At 38.2% G+C, this 27,442-nt stretch overlaps 2 long non-coding RNA genes across 2 annotated transcripts; one reads left to right on the top strand and one right to left on the bottom strand.

Moving 5' to 3' along the window:
* The first annotated feature begins 1,553 nt into the window (after positions 1-1,553).
* LOC124167349 lies at positions 1,554-25,027 on the top strand. The gene is made up of 4 exons (XR_006866666.1): positions 1,554-2,093; positions 2,370-2,539; positions 3,119-3,256; positions 24,956-25,027. It is a non-coding gene; the product is annotated as an uncharacterized LOC124167349 (long non-coding RNA).
* LOC124167348 lies at positions 24,695-25,898 on the bottom strand. Its single transcript, XR_006866664.1, has 2 exons — positions 25,857-25,898; positions 24,695-25,409 (listed from the first exon to the last, which is right to left on the bottom strand). It is a non-coding gene; the product is annotated as an uncharacterized LOC124167348 (long non-coding RNA).
* Positions 25,899-27,442: the final 1,544 nt, after the last annotated feature.

Raw genomic sequence — 27,442 nt, 5'->3', positions numbered from 1 at the left:
CTGCCTTGTGACGTCACGGCCAATATTCAACATGGACACCCGTTTTAGCGGCCTTTGACTTTTTCCATATTTCGGACGGTTATCTCGAATCAAGTATTCACTATTAGGATTTAAACTGTGGTTTTACGACATTATGTTATTCTGAACTCTAATTTAAAAAATGTGTTTGGTGCATTTGAAACACTAGTGTACTTCCCTATTAACGGAAAATCTTGCCGAGCAACAGCTGGCCACATTAACTTTCACAACATAAACAACGAGTGCGGAGAAAAAAAAGAGGACTGTCTAATAATATGGCGATTGAGCGCAGGAGGCCATGGCGCAGCGTAGTACGTTAAGCATATTAATTAACAACAAAACATTACCATCAGCGTTCATATTTAAATATGGGTTCCAAAAAGGGTACCGGCATTATAAATACAATTATAGATCGAAAATAAATCCTATTATGAAATGATTACTACCTGAATATTTGTTCAAGAATATTAGAGGCGATGATGCCTTCATACTCGTGTATTTCAGCTGTATTTGTACATATGTAAAAATACACATGTAATACCACTGTAATACAGCTGTATAAATACATATGTATAATTGGTGTATACGTACAGCTGTATTACATACGCTTATTATTTCCACATGTAGAAATACACGAAAAATACAGGTGTAATACAGCTGTATAGATACATATGTATAACTGGTGTATTCTTACAGCTGTATTACATGTGCATCATTTCCACATGTAAAAATACGCGAGTAATACATGTGTAATACAGCTGTATAGATACATATGTATAACTGGTGTATTCTTACAGCTGTATTACAGAAGTGTGTGTTATCTGGGAAGATGTACACGATAGCATCAATGGAAAATCTACCGCCATCTGAAACGTGTGACACGAAATTGACATTTCCGAACCTACATTACGAGGCATCGCACTTAATGATGAACAATCCAGACGAATCGCGTCTCACCCGTGAAAAAGAACAAGCGGCAATAACAATGGACGGATTGGAAAAATATTCTCGCTGTTCTCGTATTGGCAGGAACGATGCAAGAATACAAATCACCTACTGAAACAACGATGAAAATTATATCACCTACCAAGTATTATAGCACACTCCCTTCAAGCCTTGTCGTACTTTGCAAACGGTAAAATATTATCGTAGGCGAAATAAAGCAGTGTAATCGAAAATAATTATCGGCATTAATCGCACCAAATATAATGATATCATAAACTCTAACACGAAACAGTAATGGCACACATATAAAAAGGAACCGATAACTTTAAGATGGCTTGCTTACTTACCTCTTCACTCCAAGCCGGCTAACATCAAACTGATGAATCGAAGCGCTTCAGAATGAATAGCGCCAGAGGATAGTTACCTGATTGGACAACGAATGTGACGTCACGAGAAAGTCAGATATATTTTCGCAAAAAAAAATATAAAATGGATTGTTATAATATATTAATGAATAGGATTTATTTGAATTAAATATTAAAATGTAATACTACATATCAATTCGTGTAAAATAGTTAATTTTTCCGAAATCTAGTTTTTACGGAGAGTAAATATTGGTACGTCACATGCTGTTCGCCTTTGGCGAAAATTGATTGTCTTTTGTTTTCTTGTGACGTCTTTCCCAATAATTTCGCTAGTCTCGGTGCCCGGCCGCTTTTGACTCTCCGACGGTCTCAATGCCCTATTCATTCATGTCCCACTATATTCCATTGTTGACCTCCACACCCACTAACTTTCGCGGTATATCTCCTCCCCCACCCTATATTAACGATCTTATTTTACCTTCGACAGACTATGACTCATTCTCACGTGCCATTCAAACTACTTCCGCACTCTCAGCGCAACAGTGTCCACTCCGACATACCACCGTCAGTTACACCATTTACATCGATGTGACGCCCAACGGATTCACGGATGCAGCGACGTGACTGTTTATTGCACACATACCACGCTGGAGAAATTAAAAAGGAGTGAAAATTGTGTGCAAGTGAAGCTTCAGTTAGAAGATAACCTGGCGCAAACAGCGGCTTATTTGGACGAAATTCACGTTATCGATCGTGATTAAGCGAGTGAGTACAAAATTGTTGTGTAGTTTTATTGCCATTATAATTTTCATTCCATCACTTAGTGCGCGGCTTCTCGACAAATTACCATCAAAATTCAAAGATAATGTCGATTTTTTGAATTAAATGATACTATACCAATATATAGCAAACTCTAAATAGCTCCTTAAGAGCTGATAAAAGGTAAGAACTGATATTACTTCGAACTTTGGTATTCTCCGATAATCTCTCGGGAATGCAATAAAAACTTCTTAGTGTCTGTCTTTTACGTGCGTTTTTCAGCATCCTTCTTCATCGCCGTGTGTTTTGACAACGATCCTATGGTCTAGCATTGTATCTGCTTCTCTGTTTACGGGGAATGTGATTTACTGATTGTTACGGAGTGAAAGGAGAAGGTTTGGTACGGAGGTGCTCGCGGAGTCAAAATCCAATTGAGTGATCGTGATTATTACGTGAGTGTTGAAGTCCTATCTATTAAGTGCCGTCATCTTAGATCGGAAATTCGGAAAACCGTTTCACGCAGCACTCAATACTATTCTCCTTTCAGCTATCACTTCCATGTTTGCGTGCATACAAACCAACACTTAGTTTGAGGAAATGAGTGAGCGATGAAATTGGTTAGATTTTTATGATCCCACTCAATTAAACTTCTACGCCCCAACCCAAATTTTCAGTCGTGCACTTAGTACCGTCACTTCAATTGGCACCCATGATTAATATTCCCGAAACTTATCGCGTGGATTTTAATGTATTATCGGCATTGTTTCTCAATTTTCAGTCCCATAAAAGTTAAATGTTTCAATTCCTCAAGTTACATTCCTGTTTCTTAGCAAGATTTAATTAGCATACAAATCTGTGGTTAATCATTTACATTTTCTGGTGCCATTGGTTCATTTAATCATTTTATCTATACATTCCCAAGAAGTACTGCAGATGAAGATAATACTTAGCATTTATTCAAAGCATTCATTTATGATGATTATCAACTGTCCCGACTTCCAGTTATATTTCTAGCGTGTGCAATTTTGCAGTTGCTGAACTACGAGTCGTCCTGCCAAATGATCCCGGTGTTCGTCGGGACAGTTGTCACGCCTATGAAGTGAGAAGAAAATCTGGTGGGGGACACCGTTACGTGCATGTTTGCGGAACGGAAACACACCGGAATAATCGTAAGTGAAAAAGTTAATTTTCATGTACATGCAAGTGATATTGCAATCTATACAGGGGTACCAACTCCCTCCACGGCTCACCATCACAAACCTGAAGATTAAATATTGCAAAACAGATGACTCGCCTCCTACTCCCATAACCATTAATTTGTATATTCCAATAAGCCTACTTTTTCTCACAATCGCCCCTCATCCCCATCCTAAGTGATATTCACATTTTTTGGTGATGACCCTTAAATTGGTCTGGACCGCTGGATAGCTCAGTGAATGTTAGGACGGGGTAAAAGAGTAATTTTATACGAACATGCATTTAGAGAGTTCCCTCTTGGGGAGGGAATTTATCTTCGAAAAAATTCCACTTGTGACGACGAGTATTTTCCTTGCTATTGCGCGTTTCCAGTGTATAATGGAAGAAAAAGATCGAAATTTAAATTAAATTCATTTCGAAATATACCCTCCGCTAATGCAATCCATGGAATTAACAAGCGACTATTGGACCGATTTGCTACCTCCCACGACCTTCAGATTTTCGCACATTTTTGAGGAACCGTTTGAGCCCCCACCTCCAAACTCCTTCCTCACACTTACCCTACCCACTTCGAATAGTACCTAATTTATTATTTCTTGGAGTGTGGGTCTGACTTAGGTTACTATAAGGGTGTTTACGGATATCAGCTACTCCATACACGAAATGTCCTTGCGCGCGAACACAATAGGCATCAATTTCCAAAAATTTATCACGAAGTGTTTCCAACAGACATAACATTATGTTGATGTAAGTAAATTATATTCACCTCGACTTGTTTTGCGCTAAATATGAATCCGAATTTTCGACGCCCGTAACTGTACAGCTATGCCAAAGCCTTGTTCACAAATAAATTCATCACTTGATTAATGGTGGATCAGAACAATAAACCACTTAATCTTTCAATCACAGAACAAATCGCGAATCAATCCTGAAATGAATATCAGAAGTTTAATTTCATTACGATTGTTTTCCTTGGTAGATACAACTATCTGACTTGATACCGGATAATATCAATAGAAATTTTAGCCAGCATCAGCTGATGATCATCCTTAGCAGAGTTATAGAATTTTTGAGTGGTGTGATCCAACACAAAACCCTCTTGTAGAATTTCATTCCATGGCTTGTTCAATTTGGGAAGGGGAATACGCAAAATACACAAAACGCCGGGATGGTGCACAAAATATTCCATGTGAACCAATTTTAGCCGGTAGAGTAGCTCTACCTATAATACATCTGGGAAAAGTGTTTTTTTAACTTCCGGACGTCTTATGAACACTTTGTATGCGTGGATGTCGTAGTGATGACTGCTTATTCCATGTATTAATAAAAAATTTCCGGTACATACCAATAGAGCTCATAGTAATAATTGTTAATGGACGGGTGACGTCACTACTTTGGTCCCAACATGCCTCAGAGCGTCAATGGTAATGTGGTATTGCATCACGTGACATATGTACGCACGATTAACAAATTGATGCGCATTTGAGTGACAAGAGAAATCATTCGAGGGAAGCCTAGTGGCCTTATATTGGTTATTAAGTTTTAAAGTATTTTATTTTAAAGTATTTAAGTTTTAATATATTGTATTTCATTTTGATATGTACCTAATTTTCCTCCATCCCCGGGTTCATTAATGTCTGAATTTCCCACGTCACGTGATACATATGATGGACATACGTGTTTACCGAATAGGATGTTAGGCAGTTTATTTAAATCGGCATTTCACCAATCACAAAACTCCAGAATTGTAGGATCTATGAAACAGACTGGAGTTAGTAATTGAAAAACTCTTTCCTCACACTTGCCCTACCCACTTCGAGTAGTACCTAATTTATTATTACTTGGAGGCATTGGAATTGGGGCATGGATCAACTTCAAGAAGGTACGTCAGTAGATTTTACATTAATTGTGTATATATTTGTCGCTATAAATTTGAAAAATAATATTATATGTTCATTATAATGCGATTTAATTTATAAAATCAGCCTTCATAAGTGCAAACTTATATTACTCAGATACCAACGTGTTAATAAGAACGATATTAAGGAATATTTTCCCAAAGGAAAATATAAAATTTCTACTTTAAACGTTGAAAATTCTGAGCTGAATCTTTAACACGCATGTATGACCTCAATATAAGTCATTGCCAAGGGGGGGGGTCGCTTTTGCCAAAATTTAATGTTGTGAAAGGCGTCACGTAGCAGTCAGACATCCCACATAACCACGATCACGATGGCGTTTCCATTTATCAAATGCGACATATTCTATGGATGCGACATTTTGCATTTTCAATTGTATTCTCACACATCCTTCCCAGCAAAGCGCACTATAATTATTGAAATTATAGCCGCGGAGGAAATGAGAACTTTAGTCTACTTCGTAAGTCAACGCGGCGAGGAATTCGCGCTAGGTGGGAGACCATAAGATGAACCACGCCTCCTCGTGGGAGCACAACAAACCTACAAGCGCTGCAATGGGAGAGACTTTTCTTAGGTGGGGTCCAAATGGAGTGATTAGTTATTGAGGAAGGGAATTTGAGTAGCAGAGTGATTTTTGTGATTGGGTGCGCTCGAGTCCGAACAATTGACCCTCCCTTCAAACTCACGAGGGTTTTTTTGTTCTGCGAAGTCGAAAGGTTGGTTTAGCGTCGTCGCCAATTCGACGTTTATTCTCGAGAAAAATTTCGGCTCCTGGGTGGTAAGGTTTTAGTCTCCGAGACTATACTAATGCTGCGCCTTTAAGGCAAAGAATTCTAACTAAACTAAGAGTAAGTAATTATTACAAATTTCACAATTATAAATTTTCCGACATAATAATTTTCTCACATGCGTGGAATTGAATTTACGTGGAAATAATACGTGTCATTGGAAAATTTGGAATAATTACTTCACAAGGCGGAACAGGCACACCACAGAGAAATAAAATCAACACCCGTCAAACGGTTATCCAACAATTGAACTATATTCTGAGTGCCAATTTCAAATGAAAGAGGCTATAATATTATCAAATATAGGATTCTCCATTCAGCTGCCACTCGCTATGCATTTTAACTGGTTTACAAACGAGGGTGATCCGAACTTCATGGGGATATTATTAGATAAAGTTAATAATTAGTTTAAAAATGTTAAAATCATTCTTACTTGCTTGTTTCCTTGGATTTGTAGCCCCGACTCTTTCAACAGGAATGAAGTTTAATCCTAAGGTCCGAGTATCGTTTGATGTCTTATTCCTCTTCTGTAACTCTCATTGTATCACAAAATGCTAAACACAATGTAATACAATCACCACATGTGCTTACACACACACACACACACACCATCGAACACAATTATCACTATGCCATGGACTGACTCAGTGATTTCCAAATTCCGATTTTATCCCACTTCTTATAGACCAATGCACTTGTTCACAATGCGCAACGAACAGTAAACGTTTTAAGATGCATAAATCACTTCCTTAAATTTATTGAAAAATGGAACAATTACTTCACAAGACGGAAAAGGCACGCCTTTCGGAAAAACTCGACATTCTCATCACACGGCCATCCAGAAACTGGACTATGGTCTGAGTGGCTTCGCACCGATCGGAAATTTTCTCCACCCTCAAATCAATATTGAGTCATGCCGAAGGCCTAAAGCCACGATCAACTCAACCAGTCAGTACATGACCCCACAAATTGTTAGTCCCTAAAAAATTGCATAGGTACGTCCGGTTAAACGGCAGTGATGCGCCTTGTCTACCGCACGCGCAAATTTTAGTTATTACTCACTTCGGTGGATTCGAATGGGCATTCTTAGCTCCGAGTGCATTGCCTGATTCATTATGAAGCGAGGGATAAAAGACCAACTCTCACCGCGGTATACAATAGATTCGACAGTAAAGTAAAAGCGTAAGGTGAGGTGGGGAATCATAAATCCATAAGTATAATATTATAACGATCGTCATATTTCTCCATCGGCTCATTTCAGCATAGATGTCCCCCACGAGACGTACCACGGGGACTGTGCACTACACTTGGGCAGGACCTCGGCACATTTATTTTGAACAGGAAAGATTCGGCAAACGCTAATTCAAGAGACACCAATGTTACAAAATAAAGAATTTTATAAGCAGCGAATTTTTCTCACCGCGAATTTAAACGGCTTTGCAAAAGAGACAAAGCGATCAGAATAGGGTGGTTTCCTATTATTTTTTATTGCCTAAATCGAAAGATTATTACTCCTGGAGTACGTATTTCACACTTTTAGATTTTTAAATGACGATTTCTATTTTTCGCGATTGAATGAAAAGTGAAAATTTTCGAGCGCCCGAAAACGCGACGGCTAAGTTTGAATGCTGGGTAAACTCCGTGTGACGTCGTTCTGGTTCCCGCTGCCGCAAGTAAGGTGACCTTAGGGGCGAGGCTTTGAGCGCTGATACGACGCAGAATGCTAGCAGGTACCAGAGTACCCTGCTAGCTGGTGGCGCTTGGCTTAAATAAGGATTGTTGATACTTAAAAAACTTAACTGTGGAACTTAAAAATCTTTACTTAAAAAATCTTCAGCTCCACAGCATTTCCCTTACTTAATTTTTTTCAAAAAAAAGTACCCGTTTTTGCGTTTATTTCGCCGTAATTTTCGTTCCAGTAGTTAGCAATTTTGACGTAAGAAACACAAAACTTGTATTAACAGTTTGCAAAAACATATTGTCTATACAATTAAAATTGATGGATTTGTTGCAAACAACGTAAATCTCTGCTAACTTCGAAACCAATGGGTCAATTGATTGCTATTGAACCTCGTGTGCTCCTTCCAAAATTCCGTGGTCCTTTATTATGCCTCCCTATCGGTTTCGGTGAATAAGAATAATCAATATATGGTATTTTCCTTCATCAAAGAAAACGAAAGGCATTGATTGCGATTCGTTACCCACCATTAGTGTATTCGTAATATACAAATTATTTGGTTTTAGAAATATTGGTTTAGACGAATGGCAATGGTCAATTTTATCCTCATTTGAAAAAGGCCAGATTGGCGCCCATGCTATGCCACTCCACGTGACGTCATAGGGACCTAGTTTCTATAGGAGTAGATGAGTTGCCGGAGGGTACCGTTTACCGAGGCAGACACGATATAATTTATCGATAAATATCAAAGGCATGAATGCCTTTGGAACATTCAAGCACCGGAGTATCGGAGGCTTGGCTTGAAAAATCGAGCATATTTGAACCTGGCCGAGACTTTTAACTTGTCGGTGGAAGCGGTCAAAAAAAATAAATAATATACGGTCCACGTATCTGCAGGAGAAGAAGAAAGTGAAGGCAAGCGGTAGGACTGGGTCAGCGCCCGAAGATATCTATGTGCCATCGTTGGTGTGGTACCACCAATGCGCGTTTTTGGATGACGTGGTGGTACCAAGGAAGACGACGTCCAGCTTGGAGGTAGGTTTTTCTGCTTGTGAATGCATAGTGAATAATTGGGAATAAAAATATTGATATCAAATAAATTTCTTTAAAATAATTAATTAGCTTCGTTTCAAGTTAGCATTCTACGGAATCGGCGAATTTCATAAATCCACAGTATCACTGTAAGTTATCAATTGATGCTTCCTATCAAGCACAAGTTGCCTAAATTTTGAGCTAATCTTGGATTTTGCTAGCTTCAATTGATATGACGTTATTTTACCAATTTTAAAACCTAAGTTAATTAAATTCTAAATAATATCTTTCATTGTCTCTTTCAATAACATTCATTTTTGTTATGGAGAGTTTTCATCGAAATTTGACCAGAAGCCACAAGGCCGTTAATTGGACAATAGTTTAGTAATGAAGTTGTTCTTAATGGCGTTAGCTGTCAAGGAGCTGTCTGGAATTTAGTATTTGAATAGTACATGTGCACTGAGGTTTCCATGTACATTAATTGCTCCGTCAGCTGCACTCCTAGGCACAGCGATGTTGTATTTCCTAAGCAGTTGTTATACATTGATTGGGCTATCGTATTTCCCCAGCATTTATTTGCGCTGTGAGTTAACTGGAGGTGTTACTGTACTTTTCAGCATCAATCAGTTTCAATAGGTCTATTTTTAAATTTCTCATACCATCCCCCACCTGAGGCCATTACATATTCTCCTTGCTTTCAATTCGCTTTCCTCCATCTTACAATAATGTCTGTAGTAGGTTTATGGTCCTCAACATTCATGTACATTTATACCGTTCACGCCGCCTTCACATTTTCTGCCTTGGTTCTCAAAGTCATTCTGTGTGCAGTGTACATGATAAATTGAATAGGTCTCTGGACAAAATTTTAATATCCCTTCAAATACTAACTAAAAATCGTAAAATATAGTAAAATTGTCATATAGGCCACTTTAATGCACTCATTTCACATATTTTCTTAAGAACTTTGAAAAGAAATGACCGAAACAGCTCCAAAAACACACCCACTTCAAAACGCAATTCCATTGGCCAGCCGGAAAGTGACGTCAGCTCATGCAATCGTGTGGGAAATCCAGTGGCGTTGCGCATTGTCACCAAATTTCTCGGTTTAATTAACGACTTTGACGTGAGATTTTATTTCTTATACATCTTGCGGAGGTTTTATCGTAAAAAACAAACGCCACGGAACCTGGTTTCACCAAGGCTGACACCGGAAACTTGCCGAAAATTACAACGGCAGCAATGTTTACTTACGTAAGCAACAGAAATTGCTACATGCAGGTTGAAAGCCGGGGAGTGAAGATGCATAGCCATGGAAATATAATATCACCGGCTCTTGTAAAATAAATATTAAATGTGTTTATGAAATTTAACAATGAAATTCCATTCATTAGGGTCGGACGGGAAGATTACGCTGACGACGCCATTGGCACAATCTAAACATATGTTCAGATTGCCATTGGTTGCGTGCAAATTATGCACAATGAAAACGAATGTATAGTTCGAGCTCGTGTGTGCCCCGAGCACAACCTATTATGTGGAGGCACGAGTTTTTGAGGAGGACGGTGAGGTGGAAGTTAACAGCCTTTCTTGCAATGATTGCATAGCTAGTTCTGAGAGCAGTTCAAGTATTGTGTAAGTAGAGCTGGGCAAAATTGAAATGCGCAAAACCTTTGACTTGGGAGTTTGAAATCTAAAACAGTATTTGAAATACTTTTTGAAATAAAAAAAATAACATTTGTAAGCCGGCTGGTCGACGGCCGACAGACGGCTTCGGTAATATTTTTACAACACCTTCCATAGGTATTTCGCTGGAATCCTCATTCCATGGACAGGTGAAACTTATTTCAGTTCCAAAAAAGTCCTCAAAAATCAAACCACGGCATCACCTTATTCATTAATCTCCAGAATTTTCCCTGCAGAGTGAGCATCTGACTTTTTGCTGCTGAACCTAGCCAGAATCCAATCCCCACTTTGAATGTTAGTCACCGAATTTGTTAAGCTTTTTCGGCTCATGCTATCTTGTTTCAGGCATTAATGCCATGTCGTCTACATCCTCCTCGTCAGAAGACATGATATCCAATGCCCTATCATAATCAATCAACAAACTGAAGTAAGCTATCTTTATCAGATAAACCTTCGAAATAAGAGTTAATGAGAGGACTCTAATTAAAAGACATAGTTTTATAAACTTCGGTGTTTTGCAACATTTATTTAAGAAATTTTAACGCAAGAACTGCCAGACAGAAACTAAAAGTTTAACGCAAACACTGTTACACAGAAGCTAAAAATTCAATCCATACCTACTTCAACCTCGTATCCTGGGGTAAGTGCGGCAGGGGGTCGCATTAACCCCGGGCAACGGGGTCGCACTTACCCCAGGCAACGGGGTCGCACTTGCCCCGGAAGGTAGGAATGAATGGTTACGACGGGGAAAGTGCGACCCCCCATCTAAACTAAATATAATGACCCGAGTTCCTAAATTTAAAGTAAAGCAAGGAAAACCAATCCATGAAGAAGAGAAAACAAGATATAGTTCTTACCTAACACCTCCGATGCGTTGATTCAGAGGGAACTGCGGTGTAGCCTCTCCTCACAACCAACTAAGTCTACGAGATGAACGGACGGGTATATTTCCTAAGCATGGGGAACGAGAAATTAAGGGATAAGTATTACAAAGTCGTTCGCTCTGGTTTCATAACAATGTGTGGAATATGTTGCACGACCGCCACCTGCTTCGAGAACGGAAATACGATTTACCTGAAGGGGGGTCGCACTTACCCCGCAGTCGCACTTACCCCACCTCACCTTATGGAAACTAAGAGATCTTAAAAAATATTTAACCTGTTTTTGCTCGTAAGGATAGTTACAAATAGTACACGAGAAAGGTATGTTTTAAAAATATATATTTTATTTTTTAAAGTAAAACTTCTCAAATGTTGCTCTATATGGTTGCATTAGTCTCCCTGAGGAATATAAATTTTTTAAAAAGTGTCGGACAGAGATCCCCTCGAAATGGATAAAGCCAGCAAGTGAAAAAACTTTCCACTGGTGAAGATGAGTAGGTATAGGATTGTGTCAAATCTGATAAACAATGCGTTAATATTAGAATTCAATTTTTTCATTCATTCACATTCGTCGGCACTTTCTAATCTGAACCAATCTTCATTCTACGTCTTTGGTGACCGTATGAAAATATTTATTTGGAGCATTTCTAGCCGTATTTCTGCACTTAGGCACAATGCAGTACTTGAAGCTATACGCTGCGACATATCGAGGAATAACTACGACACGAAAAATACGGCGTAATAACCACAATATCTCCACTGTAAACTTCAATAATGCACACGGTCAAGGTGGTTAAGAACAACACTATTGCATGAGCTGACGTCATTGAAGATGGCGGCGGTGCGACTTACGTTTTTCCTTGATGGCTTGTAAGACGTATTTTAAATGCTCATAATAAAAAAATAGATGACTTTACAGCCATATTGTTATAACTTTGAGCTTAATAATTACACCTACTTTTCAGAAACGTCTTTATCTACATAGGTGTTCAGAGACCTATTGGCGGCAACCTATCCCATAATAATAAACTTGTCCAGGGGCACGACCAATAGGTTAGTTTCCTTCGTCTAAGAAAACGTAATGCATTGATTGCGATTTGTTACCCACCATTGGTGTATTCATAATATACTAATTATTCGGTTTTAATAATCCCAGTTAGTCCCAAGACGAATGGCAATGGTCATTTTTTATCCTCATTTGAAAAAGGCCAGATTGGCGCCCATACGATGCCACTCCACGTGACGTCACAGGGACCTAGTTTCTATACGAGTTCTACATTGTCTAAGACTACTAATGCATGCATGAGGCACAGAGCTCAGGGAAACATCTCTTGATAATCACCCATTAAAATTGCCTATGGTTAAAAAGTTTCCTTCGTTTGATAGGGTAATAATTATCCTTATTTAAGCCAAGCACTACCTGCTAGCATGGTACTCTGCCACCTGCTAGCATCCTGCGTCGTATCAGCGCTCAAAGTCTCTTCCCAAGGTCACCTCACAACAATATCGCGGTTCTTCGGCGTGGCGCCGGGTTTCCTCTCCTCTGTCTCTCTTCTGGTCTGGAGACGTGGCAAAGTGGTGTAACGCATGGTTGAGGCAAGCCATTGGAAGTCAATTCCCATATCTATGCGTTCTGCTGAAAATATCTCCTAATTCATAAAAAGGGTGGTTTCCTATTATTTTTTATTGCCTAAATCAAAAGATAATTACTCCTGGAGTACGTATTTCACGCTTTTATATTTTTAAATGACGATATCTATTTTTTGCGATTAAATGAAAAGTGAAAATTTTCAAGCGCGCGAAAACGCGACGCCTAAGTATGTATGCTGGGTAAAGCCCGTGCGACGTCATTCTGGTTCCCGCTGTCGCGGTGTGAGCTGTTCTTGGGGCAAGGCTCTGGGCGCTGATACGACGCAGGATGCTAGCAGGTAGCCGAGTACCCTGCTAGCTAATAGCGCTTGGCTTACATAAGGATTATTAATACCTTATCAAACGAAGAAAACTTTCCGACCTTAGCCAGTTTTAATAAGTGATTATTAAGACATGTTTCCCTTAGCTCTGTGCCTCATGCATGCATTGGTAATCTCAGACAATGTATAACTCCTATCTACTCGTATAGAAACTAGGTCCCTGTGACGTCACGAGGAGTGGCATCGCATGGGCGCCAATCTGGCCTTTTTCAAATGAGGATAAAATTGACCGTTGCCATTCGTCTCAACTCGGATTTCTAAAACCGCACATATTGGTGAAGAAAGTAAATAATAATACGTCACTTTAATGATTTTTTTTCTCAATTCTGATTCATATTTTTCTTTTATGAAAAATTCAATAATCAAGACACGCCAGTGCTATAAATGACTCCGCGCACCATAAAATTAGCCGTTTTGTCAACTTCGTGAACTTCGCAACTCAACCTAGGTATAACAAATACGTCTACAACATTCGTCTTCCACAATAAGTTGCAAACATTAATACAGATTGATAAAATGGCTATTGCGTATTTTTAGAACGCATACTTTGTTGTAAAATTATTTTTTCATTGGCATATATGCTATATTTGAGCAATTTTTTTCTTAATTTCTTGTGTGGAAAAGGTCATGAAACTTTTCACATGAATTTGTTTAGTTACATTTCACACATTGAATTGCTTTTAAAGTTTCAACACTTGATAGTGATTTTTTCTGATGCACACACTTCATTGGTTGATTGGTTATGGTGCGTTCTTGGCATTACTATTTATTGATGGTTATTATCGAAATACAATGTACACTCACGTTCTTTAGACGCAGAAGGATCGCTCAACATGTTCCCCCACGGAACCCCAGAATCCATTTTCCGAAGAAGTCTGTTAATTTTTAATTCTAAAATTGTGTTTAAAAACTGCTTACGCACAGAAAAAGCCGAAGAATTCATTTCAAAGAAGAAAAAATAGTACTATTCATCGAAATTTATCATTGAAAAAAACTATCGACTATTTAACCACATAGCAACGGATTCCTGCAGTGAAGATGATCATAAATGAGTTGAAGGGTTGGGTTTAACTGTCGAAGAATGGCCCTAAAGGACTCGCTAAGCTGAGTGTCTCAGGCTGGGCCTGAATGCATCCGACATTGCTACCACGATCTTAGAAAAAGAGATTTTTCTACCTCAGCGGTCGCTTCCCTTCCCTCTCGACAGCAAGACACAACCTCCGATCGTTTACATCTAAAACATCCGCGACAACTATACCCAACGTCATTGGTCTTCCGCGTATGAAAACGTCCGTCGGCTTAACCCGAAGTTCGGTGCGAAAATGCTACGACCTAAGCCTTCGACGCCTGGAACAGAAGATGCATAGAAGACGCTAGAATAAACAGTCACACACACTAAAGTATTTTCTTTTTAAATCTCACAAACACAAAGGTCTTATAGGGAGCTTGTTCATTGGAATCGGGCAAAATACATAGCAAGAATAGCATCGCCACAAACCACGGCTGACTTTTAAAAGTGATTCTCCTATCGGTGATCGCAATCACAGGTAAGAATCGCAGTTACCATGGGCGCAGCCACAGATATATACAATAGATTGGCAATGGGAGTGGGGGGGGGTGAAGCCATGCCTTTCTGCTGGCGGCCATGTTGCTTTCACCGACCTATGCGTTTGCGTAAGTAGGGAACTGGAGGAAAATTACATTGTGAAAGATAATGGCGCATTGATTAAGGCTATAAACTATAGAAAACGTTGTCATTTTCGTTTAAGATGTATCCAATTAAAAAGAAAGGGACCGATCTTGACACTTACGTGGTAAATTAACCAATCTTTGAGCGGAACATCACCGTGACGAAGTTATGAAATTGGTAATATAAGCTGAGCTAAGATTAATACTAATTCGGTTCCTGCTCAATATTATGGAATTGGAATCCATATGCATGAGTTATCTCGAAAAAAAATATTGTGTCCCAAATGTAGAAGGGGCGTAGCAGATGGGGAAAATGGTTAACTACGTCGTCTGCTAGTGTAGGAAGGTAGCCTACAATCGTGAATACATGGTATTGTTCACCCTTAGATTCACCAGCGACATTGTCACACTATTCAAACAAAATAATTCGAAAATTCCAAAGGTTTGATGCTTCCACTTACTGTATTTTTGTTGCCAAAGAGTTGTTGCTCAGTTAGAGTTGTCAATTAGACGAAAAACGTAGAAGCAATGCTACCTAACCTTTCACTGCCATAAGTAATCGGGCCAAAAATATTACGTAATTAAATTTGATTCAACCTATTTAAACCCATTATGATCTAACTTTCTGAGCAAGGCATGCTGCTTGGTGCTGTAAAATGCTTTTCTGAGGTCGTAAAGAGTCAATGCGATTGAATCAGAAATATAATTTACATTATTTTATATAGGCAGTGTTTTGGATTTCCCCTCACGATCACCCAATTGCGAACTTGAAAAGAAGTAATTGGCTTAAAAAACTCAACGATTTGATCCATGATCATCAATAATCAGTTACATGTTGTTATAATATTCGAAGGGGAAGCAGACTATAATATAAATCTTACATCATGAGGGGGTACGTTTTTAATTAGAATTTCTATCTTACCGGGATAAGTGATTATAACAGACACCATATTCTATATAGAAGCCACAAAATGATCAAATACCTGATAAGTGCTACATGGAAAGGTTGAATTATAATAAATGTGACCGCGTCATTTCACCGCGAGCACATGCAAACCATTATTTAAGCGTTCAGTTTCTCGGAATTTCACTCCATAGATATTAACAAAGTCAAAACTTATGCTTTTGAAAGAAATTCGTTAAGTTTCCAGATAGAGTTAAAGGTGCATAATACACGCTCTACATATCTAAATAAATAATAATACTACAACGGAAATAAAATTCCGATACAATGTAATAATGCAACAGCGGAAAGTATATGACATAATGGAAACTGGAGAAAGTCTTTTCTTGGTAAACACAGAAAACACAACTGAAAACATCATGATGATTCCGTCATCAAAACACAGACACCGAGACAGAGAATGCACATGTTAACGGACGGCGTTGAGGGGTTAATAATTATTAACCCCTCAACGCCGTCATGCGTACCCAGTACGCTTCCTGACCTACTGTATATAATTTTTTTTCTCCGCCATATATTGTATTTTAGATTAAAACAAATTGCTCTATCTTTTGAAGAAATGCTTTCCCTCTCCAATAAAATATTCATAACGACTTTAGGCCTTCAGAATTTTTTAAAATGATTCGATGAAATTCCGTTTTAAACCAGCACATTGACGACTTCGGTCGAAAAACTCAACGCCTATATTTATTCAAATCGCTTGAAAAATTATTATATAGTAGCGCACTACATTATGCAAGTTTACAAAAAATTTTAATGATAATGATCGTATATTATGAACGATATAAATTATTGAATGATAGTATGCCAATAAGGTGAAGTCTTCTTAATCTCATCCGGCCGCTGGGATGGTATTTAAATAAATGCCCGCCGCGCTTGAGGGGTTAATTACCGATCCTAGAGATATGAAGCTACTGCATTTGAAATGATATCGCTTTCAGAAACTCCGGTAAATATCCGCTTCCGTCACACACCTTTAGAATTTGTTTTCGAGAGCAATTTGCATTTCAGCAAAAATAACGTGTCACAGTTTCATGATGCTATTTCTACAACTATGTGAATTTTGCCAACGATAAATTTAAAAAGGTAGAGCATAACCTGCACTTCACGTGATATAAATTTCGTGGCGATACGTACAAAAAAAAGGCTTTGGAAAATATTTCCATGCTCTGTGAGATGGAAGCGGAGACATTACTGAACGCAAACCATGCTTTCCTTATATCTATTATTTACGCGTGTAGAGACACATTTTCGCCCCCAGGAAAATTTCCCCTCGTAGTATACTTAAATGTGCACCCCCACATAACGCAGTGGTTCACCATTCTTCTTTTAAAAAGCTCCAAAAGCAGGAAAAGTAGCCTCTCAAATACACGTGTGTTAATGGCACATGAGCAACGGTCGGTGAAAGCAAGATGGCTAGTTGCGCAAAATTCTTCTGCCGGCCGGCTTCAGCGCCACCGTGAGGAAAACATAGGCACTGCCAATCTATTGTATATATCTGTGGGCGCAGCTAGCAATTAAGGCTGGGGGGGGAAAGAGGTTTGCGTGCAACTAATACCGCGGGGTGTGTGGGGGTATGGAATACCCTCCAGGATACGGGGTAGGTGCGAGATTAATAAATTGCGGAATTTTAAAGATAAATAAACGATTTCAGTTTTTCCTGGTGAATACTTCTGACAAATATTTATCGGGTTTGCATCCAGGTTAAAGCTTTTATGCAAGCCGACGTTTCGGAGGATGGAAGACAAGTCGTCTTCCAAAACGTCAGGCTTGCATTAAAGCTTTAACCTGGATGCAAACCCAAGAAATATTTGTTAAAGATAAATGGTTCAAAATGGTGAGTTTTATGGCTTTCTGAGGGAAACTTTATTAATCCTTACACTATTCTATATTATTAGTAATATCGATCTAATTAAGTGAGATGGATTAAACTTTAAAAAATTTATGAGCTCTGGGGGGGGGGGGAGGGGTTTATCCCCCTAAATCCCCCTGTGCGCTATGCCACTAAAAAACACAACGGTCTGATAGGGGAGGGTCGTAAAGGGGTTGAATTATTCGCAGCTGGGCGGATCTTGGCCAAAAAGCGTGAACGCAAGGTAATATAAGTCCAGAGGCCTTTATTTATTTCTTTGTGAAACTCTTCTCTGCTTCTTATACTAAAACCAAACACGCACAATAGGTTCTGCAAGTATAATTGTAACAGCCAGCGGTGGATGCAGAATAAGGGCCAAAGCAGGGGGTATCTATTACCTCTCTGCATTAGTGGGTGTTCGAACAAAATCACCACTCTATCTAGTGTGTATACATACATTGGACACCCAAGGGGAGGGCTGTGGCCCTTTAAAGAACTTATACCACTCAATTGCGACATAATAAAAGAGCACGTAAAATAGGGCATATGTTTAGAGCTAGTTTGTATATCAATTCGTTAGAGTAGGTATATATATGTAACGGAAAGTATATCTATAAATACTAGTATACAAGGGGGCAAACCCTTAACCAAAGCATTCATGAACGGGAAAGAGTTTCTGAGAGGATCATCACATGAGAGTTTCAACCTTTCCGTGACTGTGCTGTGTGAATAACTTAGTCACCCCAAATTACGTTAATCTTGTTCACTTTTTAATTATTTTGTCCCTTTGACAATTTTTGTATTTGAGCTCTACCACTTGGTCATTATTTAGGTGATGGATGATTTTTTAAACATTAAATTGTTTTTGAAAACTTCAATTTTTATTTCGAAAACTTTGAATTTTACCCCACAGCTGTTGGTGGGAAGAAAAAAACTTGTTTATTCATATGAGTGCAGGAATAAAAGTTGAATTCAATAAATTTTATTAACTTACAACTTCAACAATGTCTACATTCTACATGATGGCACCTTTAGTAGTTGTTTTTCCATTCCATGATAGTCAATGCACAGTTACATGCAATAGCAATTAATATGAAATATTCGACTGCCATTTCGGAGAAAAGAAATGTAAAAACCTAAATGTAGCCTCCTATGTATTTATGAATTATGCATAACAAGATATTATATAATTAAAAAAGAAAGACATGGTGTTGAATTACAGGAAATACTAAAACAGTGCATATAATTTATGAATTGTAAATGGGGTACCCTCGAGATACCCAACAATGTCCTTCACAAAAGTTTTCTACGCACAGTACAGGAGGGCAAAAGAAAAGGTTGGAGAAAGGTTTATTTACTGGTGTGTAGAGTATTACGGTGCAATTATATTTGCTATTTACTAAGAGGACAATTTCCAACACAATGGGGAGTGATTTTTTAAGAGTAAGGATAGGAACGTAGAATTCCAGAGAACAATATAGTCAGAAATCAATGTTACCGTATTTGCATGAATCTAAGACGAACACGATTCTAAGACGACCCCCCCTTTTTTGGAACTCCACTATGGGGAAAAAATTTTTCTAAGGGAAAACGTTCAATGTGGGGATGTTTGGCTAGGTTGTCTATGTCCCAGGAAACGAGGGATTTTTGGTGCGTAATGACAGGAATAGTAGTACTTTATTGAGACACTTAGGTCTTATTATTGATTCGACTAATAATTTCTTTGGAGGGGCCATGGTCCGAAGACCAATAAAATTAAACTAGTGAAAATGAAGCCTGACTTTATTAACCCTCATATGGATTCTCTGCGCCTTAGCGGCGCTCGTGGTTTTAAAAGTGGTGTAAAAATTTTCCATTCCAATGGATCATTCTGAAATTTTCAGTAGTCTATTTTTTCTGCCTTCTTCGTCTACGTATAAAATTTTGTTAGCATAGTGTCGATAGTTTACATTTTATTGGCCTCTAATGGAAAAAGTTACGTCGTTGGATTTTCGGCGCCGCTGCGGCGCTCAGTATTTCCTCGTCGCTACGTCATTGACTGCACTCCCAATGTTAATGTCAAATCATTTATGTTTCGTATGAAATGCTATAATATATTTATTATCATATTATTTATATTTTTAAACATTATAAACAAAATGAAATTGTTAAACAAAAGGAAAATTTTACCATACCTATTTTGCTTTCTATTACAGCTAAAAATCAAAATATTTGCCTCAATATGATGTTCATTGACAAAACTTCATCTTTTTACAAAATTATTCATAAAAACTTATGGCTAGTCAAAGTTTTTTTTCTCATGGGCCGCCGACTTAGTTTTGCTTGGACCGAGAATTTCCTCATCGTTACGTCAGGGTCTGCACTTTCAACGCTAATGTCAAAGCAATAATGTTTCATATGAAATGCTATAATCTATTTTAATCCTATTATTTAATTTTTAACTTATAAACCAAGTGAAATTGTTTAACAAAAGGAAAATATTACAATACCAATTGTGCTTTCTCTTTTAGCTAAGAATCATTACGTTTGCTTCGTTATATTGTTCATTGACAAAACTTCATCTTTTTGCGAGAATTATTCATAGAAACTCATGGCTATTCAAAGTTGTTTTTCCATGGCTTCCGACTTAGTTTTGCTTGGGCACCTTCTCCGCTCCGCGTCCACGTTACTGCCGTGGTGATAGTCAGCTTTGGGTAAATACTAGAGTGACTCTGTTTAGAATTACTCCAAGCAGCAATTCTAAGAAAATTTTAACACAATGCATTATCCGAATTCGTAGAATAATGCTTCCTCACCGTTGTGTGAATATTTCTCGCTGAATGAGTAACTGTAACTTGCCAGGAGATTCAGAAGTTTCCCCGACTACCGTGAAGAACACATCGCACAGTTATTGTTATATGTCTTGTACCTTTCATTCGAAAAAAATCCCTTTGCGGCTACGATAGTCTATACAAAATTGCTGGCGTTTATATAGCTACTGATGACGTGACAGTTTACCATTGAGGTGAAATCAAGATAACTACCCAACTAATTTCGTGATAGAAAATAATTTCTCTTTCCTGACGATGAGTTTAGACTTTACATGGTAAAATCGTTTCATTATGAATAGATGAAAAGACAATTTACCATGAGGTGAAAATTTGTAAACATATATCTCGTTTCTATGTGTACTGAAATGTACAGATGTTTTATGCATTGGGGGTGTTACTAACGTAAAGGGATGAGTGAGAAGGAGAAAGGAGAAGGAATGCCAGGAGGTTGTTTTGAGGTGAAGGGGCAGTAGTGTGTAGACTGCCAAGGATCGGGGAATACCCAGATCGTTAGGACAGGTAGGAGTAGAAAATCCTTATCGCAAAAAAGGTTGGGAGTGCAAGGAGGCAATTAGATACAAAAGCCTGCTTTTTCTTCATCCTTCTAACGCTGCATGAAGGACAGGGAACAAAAGCCTTGTCAAAACGCCCCGCGGTGGCCCTCCCTTCATTCCAAGAAGGTCCAGCTCGGTGGGTCATTAGGGTGGTGAGAAGTTCAATCAAGTTTTGTGGGAGGGGGTAAGAAGGTGGTGAATGACGAATAAGGGAGCTTAGTGGGAAAGTATGGAGAGTCTCAATGTTTGGGTCAGTGAAACGCTAAGAAAGGAAACGGAAAGAAAATGTAAGGGAAGTCCTTCCAAAGTGAGGGTATTTTTGTCACCCCAGAGCATATTATCATCAGTTTCTCACGCAGATTTGGACGAAAAAAAGGCAGCCGCTCATTCCCCTCTACCACCAATAACACATACTTCTAAGAATTTATTTTTGGACTTCCCACCAATCCAGGAGTAAAACCTAATCTTATGCACTCCCACGCAAAACATTTACCCGTCCATATCTAAGGAAACCTTTCGCTTGGGCTACACGTCCCCAGTGGGGGAATGGGGCTCCGTGGTAGGAAAAGAGTACCGACTCTTCTAGCTCCATCTCCAAAGAAGCGTTGAGTTCTTTGACACGCCGCTTATCATCCCATATTATTTATATTTCAAAAGCCATAAGACTTGATTTTTTTAATTTCAGGACATAAGCTCCCAGAATATTAGTAAGATTTGTCTTGATCGCCAGAATCTTGTAAAAATCACGAAAGTTACACTCGTCTCTTCACACTTAACCTACATCTGTTCCATTATTAACGTTTAATAACTTATCCTTCTATATACACTACAAAGATATAACATATGGGTGGACGCATTGAAGCAAAATTATGTCATATGGGCATAAACGAATTTTATTTGGTCATCATTTTTAGCATTTAGATACATAAAATTATAAACAATATAAACATTAAAAAGCGGAGTTTGCCGAGCTCTGCATATCAGAAAAATATTTCAAACAACAATTACTCACGAAATTAAAACTTTCACTCAAAAATAACATACAAAGGGAACTGAAATAAAGAGCATTACGGCAAGAAATGGAAAAGAATGCAGCGTTGAATTTTTTTTGTTATTACTTCAACAATAAGGGTTTAAATCTAGCAAAACACGGTAAGAAATAAAGATAATAGATGTAGTTACCATTATCAATCAAAAAACTTGTAAATTCAGGCTAACTTTGAAAGATAATAGCAAAAAATGACGCGGCGCCGCTGCGGCGCCGAGAATCCAACGACGTAACTAATTTTGTAAATCCATATGAGGGTTAAACCCACACGGAAAACACTCGGTGGTATGAAGGCAAGACACCCTGGAAAGTAGGGAACCAATCGTACGAGCTATGCTATTGCGTTCGGCGTACGCAGAGTATACGGCTGAGGGTGAAGCATGGCCATTTGACTGCGCCATGAAATTTTTTGTCCCAAAGATACCCATTCTTTTCTAATTAGCGTAGCGCCAGATGGGCGGATGAATTCGGATTACCAGTAGGGAGGAACAAAATATCCTGAGAAGATATCCCTTCGTCAGTAACTCTGACAAGTGAGACTTATGGTATAACTCGTAAATTGACAACTGATAATAACCTGATATCCTGTTTTCAGAAAAAAATTGCGGCATTAACTGCCGAGAAGCTCAGCTACTAGGATATAGAGTTTCCCCAAAAATCATTATCGTATTTTTCCAATTAGTTCCTTGCAAATACTTAAATAACGTTAGAAATACGTCATGCTTGGTCTCATTCTTTTTTGAATTACGAGCACATTGCAAATATTTCAGCCTAATACCAATATATATAATATAATAATAATAATACCAATTGCCGAAATTCATTGTTAGACACCTTTTGAGCTAATAGGTGATTCATGCAGCGGTTGACCTCCAGAAACTGGGAACTTTGAAGCAAGTAGGCTGAAAAAGGTTAGCGGGTGAGAAAATGGGGGGTGTGAAACGCATTTCTATTGTTCTCGTGTAACGTGATATTTATTTATTTCGTCTCATTTTCGTCAAAAGATGGATGCAGGAAAAATTATACATCGGGACCACGATCTTCAAACAATCAATGCGGGGAAAGCGATACTTCGGAGATGCAGGAAAAAATTACATTGTCTATATGGAACTTTATTTGGGACCAGAAACGGCTAACGATGAATGCAGGAAAATGTTCAATACAGGTATGATAGATCGGGGTTCCACTGAATAACTTTTCTTTTGAAAGCGGCAGTGGCAGCGGCAACTTAATAACTTCTTTTCTCTGCCATCGTAATACTCTGAAAGGCACGGAATTACAACTGAATCGATCTCTCTAATCAGAGGCAAATCATGTTGCCTTCTTACCGTTGCTCTGAGAAAAATGCAACGACTTTGTAGCAGTTTATTCTGCGACGGCATTGAGGCTTTAACATTACAATTTAGGTAAATTGTAACCAATCACACGAACATTTTGTGAGTTGATCGAGCTTTAACTTGAATGGAGCCAAACCCAGGGTAAAGCAGGCAATCTCGCAGACACGGCAAAAGTGCACCCGGCGGCTGATCGGCACGCGCCGAATTTTTGCCTGCTGCCCAAAAATGGAAAATGTTTTTTTTTCTACTTGAACACAAAATTAAATATGCTAAATTACTGTTAAGATATTTTTGACGTTGATTTTTCGTTGAATAGTTATCAGGTGGCAAACTCAGGTGTCCATAATTTTTCTGACGTAAATTATGCAACCCGATTGACGTCGAGAATTTTGCATCCGATTGTAAGACGAACTCTCTTTTCTGCAGGAGTTAGGAGGAAAAAAAACCTCGTCTTAGATTCGTGCAAATACGGTATATGGAGAGAAATGATTCAGATTTCATCTGGTGGAACTCTAACATATTGTAACTTATAACTTATTAATAAAATCAACCCAAATTATTTATTAAGTTGATTCAATTCCATGATGTCACGCCTGAGACAAGTAATTATGGTAAAAATAATCATCCATTTCAGATAGATTCTAAATAAAAAATTGAATACATATATCCTCTGTTGAAAGGGAAGTAGTAAGCATATGTAATCTTTTTCCCTGATTATTAGCAGTCAAAATAACTTGCAATATAGCAGATGACCATATACATATATATGCCCACCTAACATACTGTGTTTACATTGCTCATGTGTACATACATACATGGAATGACGTGCTGAAAAAACACACTATTTGTTTAATTTTTTGGCTTGAAAAAAGCACATATTGTTAAAAATACTAGCATGCCACCCTCGCATTGATAGGGAAGGAGAGGACCCATACAAGTGGGAAACTTGGAATTTATGGTAAAATATCGAGAACAAGAACGACAGTCCCACCCCGATCGTATTCCCCATGTCACTGCCACCCAACGCAGACCAAAGGCCGACCTGAGAGACCATTGTATGTGTCCTGGAATCCTGGGTAATGTTTCTCTGAACATACTGATGATTCTTGTAATACCAAATCAATAAAAAATAACACTTACTTATTCCACGCCGTCATGAAAGCAGGTTCAGGAAAAACCAGGGCTTATATTTTTGAAGTAGGCAACTGACATCTGATTACATACATTTACAGGGATAAGTTAATGTAAATTGTTTCATTGCAGGTAAGTGAAGGTGTTGCATTACTTGAGAATTGCTAACCTTAATTATAGCAGGAGCTAAGTGAAAGCGTGGTTAATTGAGTGATTGTGATCTCCATTTAAACCTGACTGAGTATTCTCCTATTAAAAATTACTCTGGTTAAGGAACCATCTTGTACCTGGCAAGACATTTTTTAATGAATACCTAAAAATTTGTTTTTCCACAGAATTTTTTATTAAATCACCACCATGATGATGTTGTCGGGACACAAGTCACTCTCGGCTGAATCGCCGCCTGATGTAGGGCAGCCTAAAGATAAACTGATATGAGGGACGTAAACTGTTGCATCGGAGACAGATCTCTCTTGGGGGATAACTGGCATCAACAATAAGGGAATATAAACGTCGCAAATCCTCCAGTAAAGCCCCACTCTTGAAAAAAAATATATAAAAGAAAATCTTATAAAAAGAATTCTATAAAAAACCAGAAATGAGGCAAAACGATGTATATGAATTGACTGTATAGAAACTTCCAGAACAGTAATTAATCACTTTATTAACTAAAAAATCCTGTACCAGAGCCCAGATGGCTAATGGCACCTTCTCTCCGCCTAATATGTATTAGGGCATTTTCTCATCTTCTTTGGCATCAGTTGGACTAAACACTTAACTGCAATTCACCTGGAATGAAAAGAAAATTTTGATCATCTAACAGTCCAAGAAGATTATCATGAGTGCGTGAAATATATTTGGCAATAAAAATTGTAATCAGTGACTAGAACCCATTATTATTTTATAAATTAATTGGTTACCATTACAAGTATATTGAAAATAACTATCCTGAGCATTTTAAAAATTTAACAATAGGTTTGTGGACCATAGTGAGTTTAGTTCATTTTAACCACAATTTAAGACTATTTACTATGTATCCGCAAAATGCATAATGCTTATAATTTAGAGTATTCAAACAAGAGTAGAAGAAAATATCAGATATCTGACATTCAACTTAAATGATTTTGATCAGCTAACAGTTCATGAATATCATCAGCCATGCGTAAAGTATTTAGAAATACAGTGGAACTTGTTTAGTACGTTTCTGAAGGGACCACAAAAAATGAACGTACTAACCAGGAAAACGTGCTAACGAGGAAAGTAAAAATAGCAGTCGGGGTAATTGCAATCTGTGGAAAAGTCGTCATAATTACAATTACTATCGGTAGTTCTCGTAGGATCGCCTTCCTGAACTCTTTTCACCTTTAAAATAAAGAAAATGGGCACTACATTGAAAACTGATAAGCACCATCGAAGATACCGTTAGTAAGTACATGAATTTGAATTTTAGTTATGTTCAATTGTATTTGACAAAATATATTTTTCACTAATGATGTTTCATTGAGTTTTTTTTATGTACTTTCATTCGTGTGGTTTCATGCAATATTTTTTGCACAATTCAGCATAATGAAATTTCTGTTTAACAAACCTATAAGAAAATTCACCACAAAATTCAGCTTCCAAAAAGGCAAAATGTAGTCATACCACACACAGCCATATATTTTAAACGGCATACACTAAATTTGTTATTCATTCTCACCCATTGTTAAACCATAGAACTCTTTTGGTAAACTTAAAACTTTGTTAAAATAATCGTGAAAATTATATACATCATTATTTACACTGTTCAACATAGATTATGTCCTAGAGACATAGTTGGTCGATCTTAGATATATTTTTCATTCTTATTCCAAATCTGTGCTTATATTCTTTTTATGACGTCTATTTCCTTAGGACAGCTTAATGAATATTTTTCCATTTACAGAGGTAGTCATTTAATTCATTCATATCTCGTTATAGCATCATTGGCATAGTCAGGGGGGTGTCCAGGGGATCCGGACCCCCCCCCCCCAGAATATAAAAACAAAATTATTTTCCTTCATAAAAGAAAATGAAACATTGAAAAATCATGAATTTAAAAATTATTTCTTTAATAAATAAAGTTTTGTCGATTATTAAAATTAGTTGAAAAACCATTACTTTTTATCCTGTTTTTCAAACATTTTCCCCCATGGCTTCGGACCTCCCCCCCGAACGAAATTCCTCGCTACACCACTGGATAGCAAGTGAGCAAGTGAAAATGAAACTTTCCTGCCTGCACATGAACATATTTCATAACCACAGCCCATCTCACACGGTGCAAGAACGGCCGCATTGAGGTACGTTACACTCCCAATTACATATATCCTAGTGGGCTGAGATGACAGGGAGAAGAGACGGCACGAACAATCGGAATACACGGATAAACCAAACTTCGACTTTTAATTTTTTTTTAATATTTGTAAGGGTGTCTCGATTGCCGTCTCGTGCCACCTCGGTTTCGCTCTCAGGGTAACGGAAGAATCGCAGAGTCGCGTTCGAGTGATGGGTCCAGTATCTGAAACTCATAACACGTTGCAACCTCTTGCGTGGGATCCATCCTCGTGCATGACTCTGACACCCTACTCCAATTAACAACTTGCAACATGCTCTCGCGTGGGAATTGGTCTCCGCGTATTCCTCCAACACTTTATGCCGTAACACGTTGCAGTATCTTGGCGTGGGAAGGCGTATGATGTGCATAATCATGCGACCTCTTCCGGCCAATAGGAAGATGCCGAGAGGGTCACGAGACGGACGCGACACGGGAGGAAGCCTCTTGGAGGGAATAGTCTTACGCTGTA

Source organism: Ischnura elegans, chromosome 10, assembly GCF_921293095.1.
Source record: "Ischnura elegans chromosome 10, ioIscEleg1.1, whole genome shotgun sequence".
Classification (NCBI taxonomy): Eukaryota; Metazoa; Arthropoda; class Insecta; order Odonata; family Coenagrionidae; genus Ischnura; species Ischnura elegans.
The sequence above is the reverse complement of the archived record's forward strand: the minus strand, read 5'-3'. Positions and strand labels throughout refer to the sequence as shown.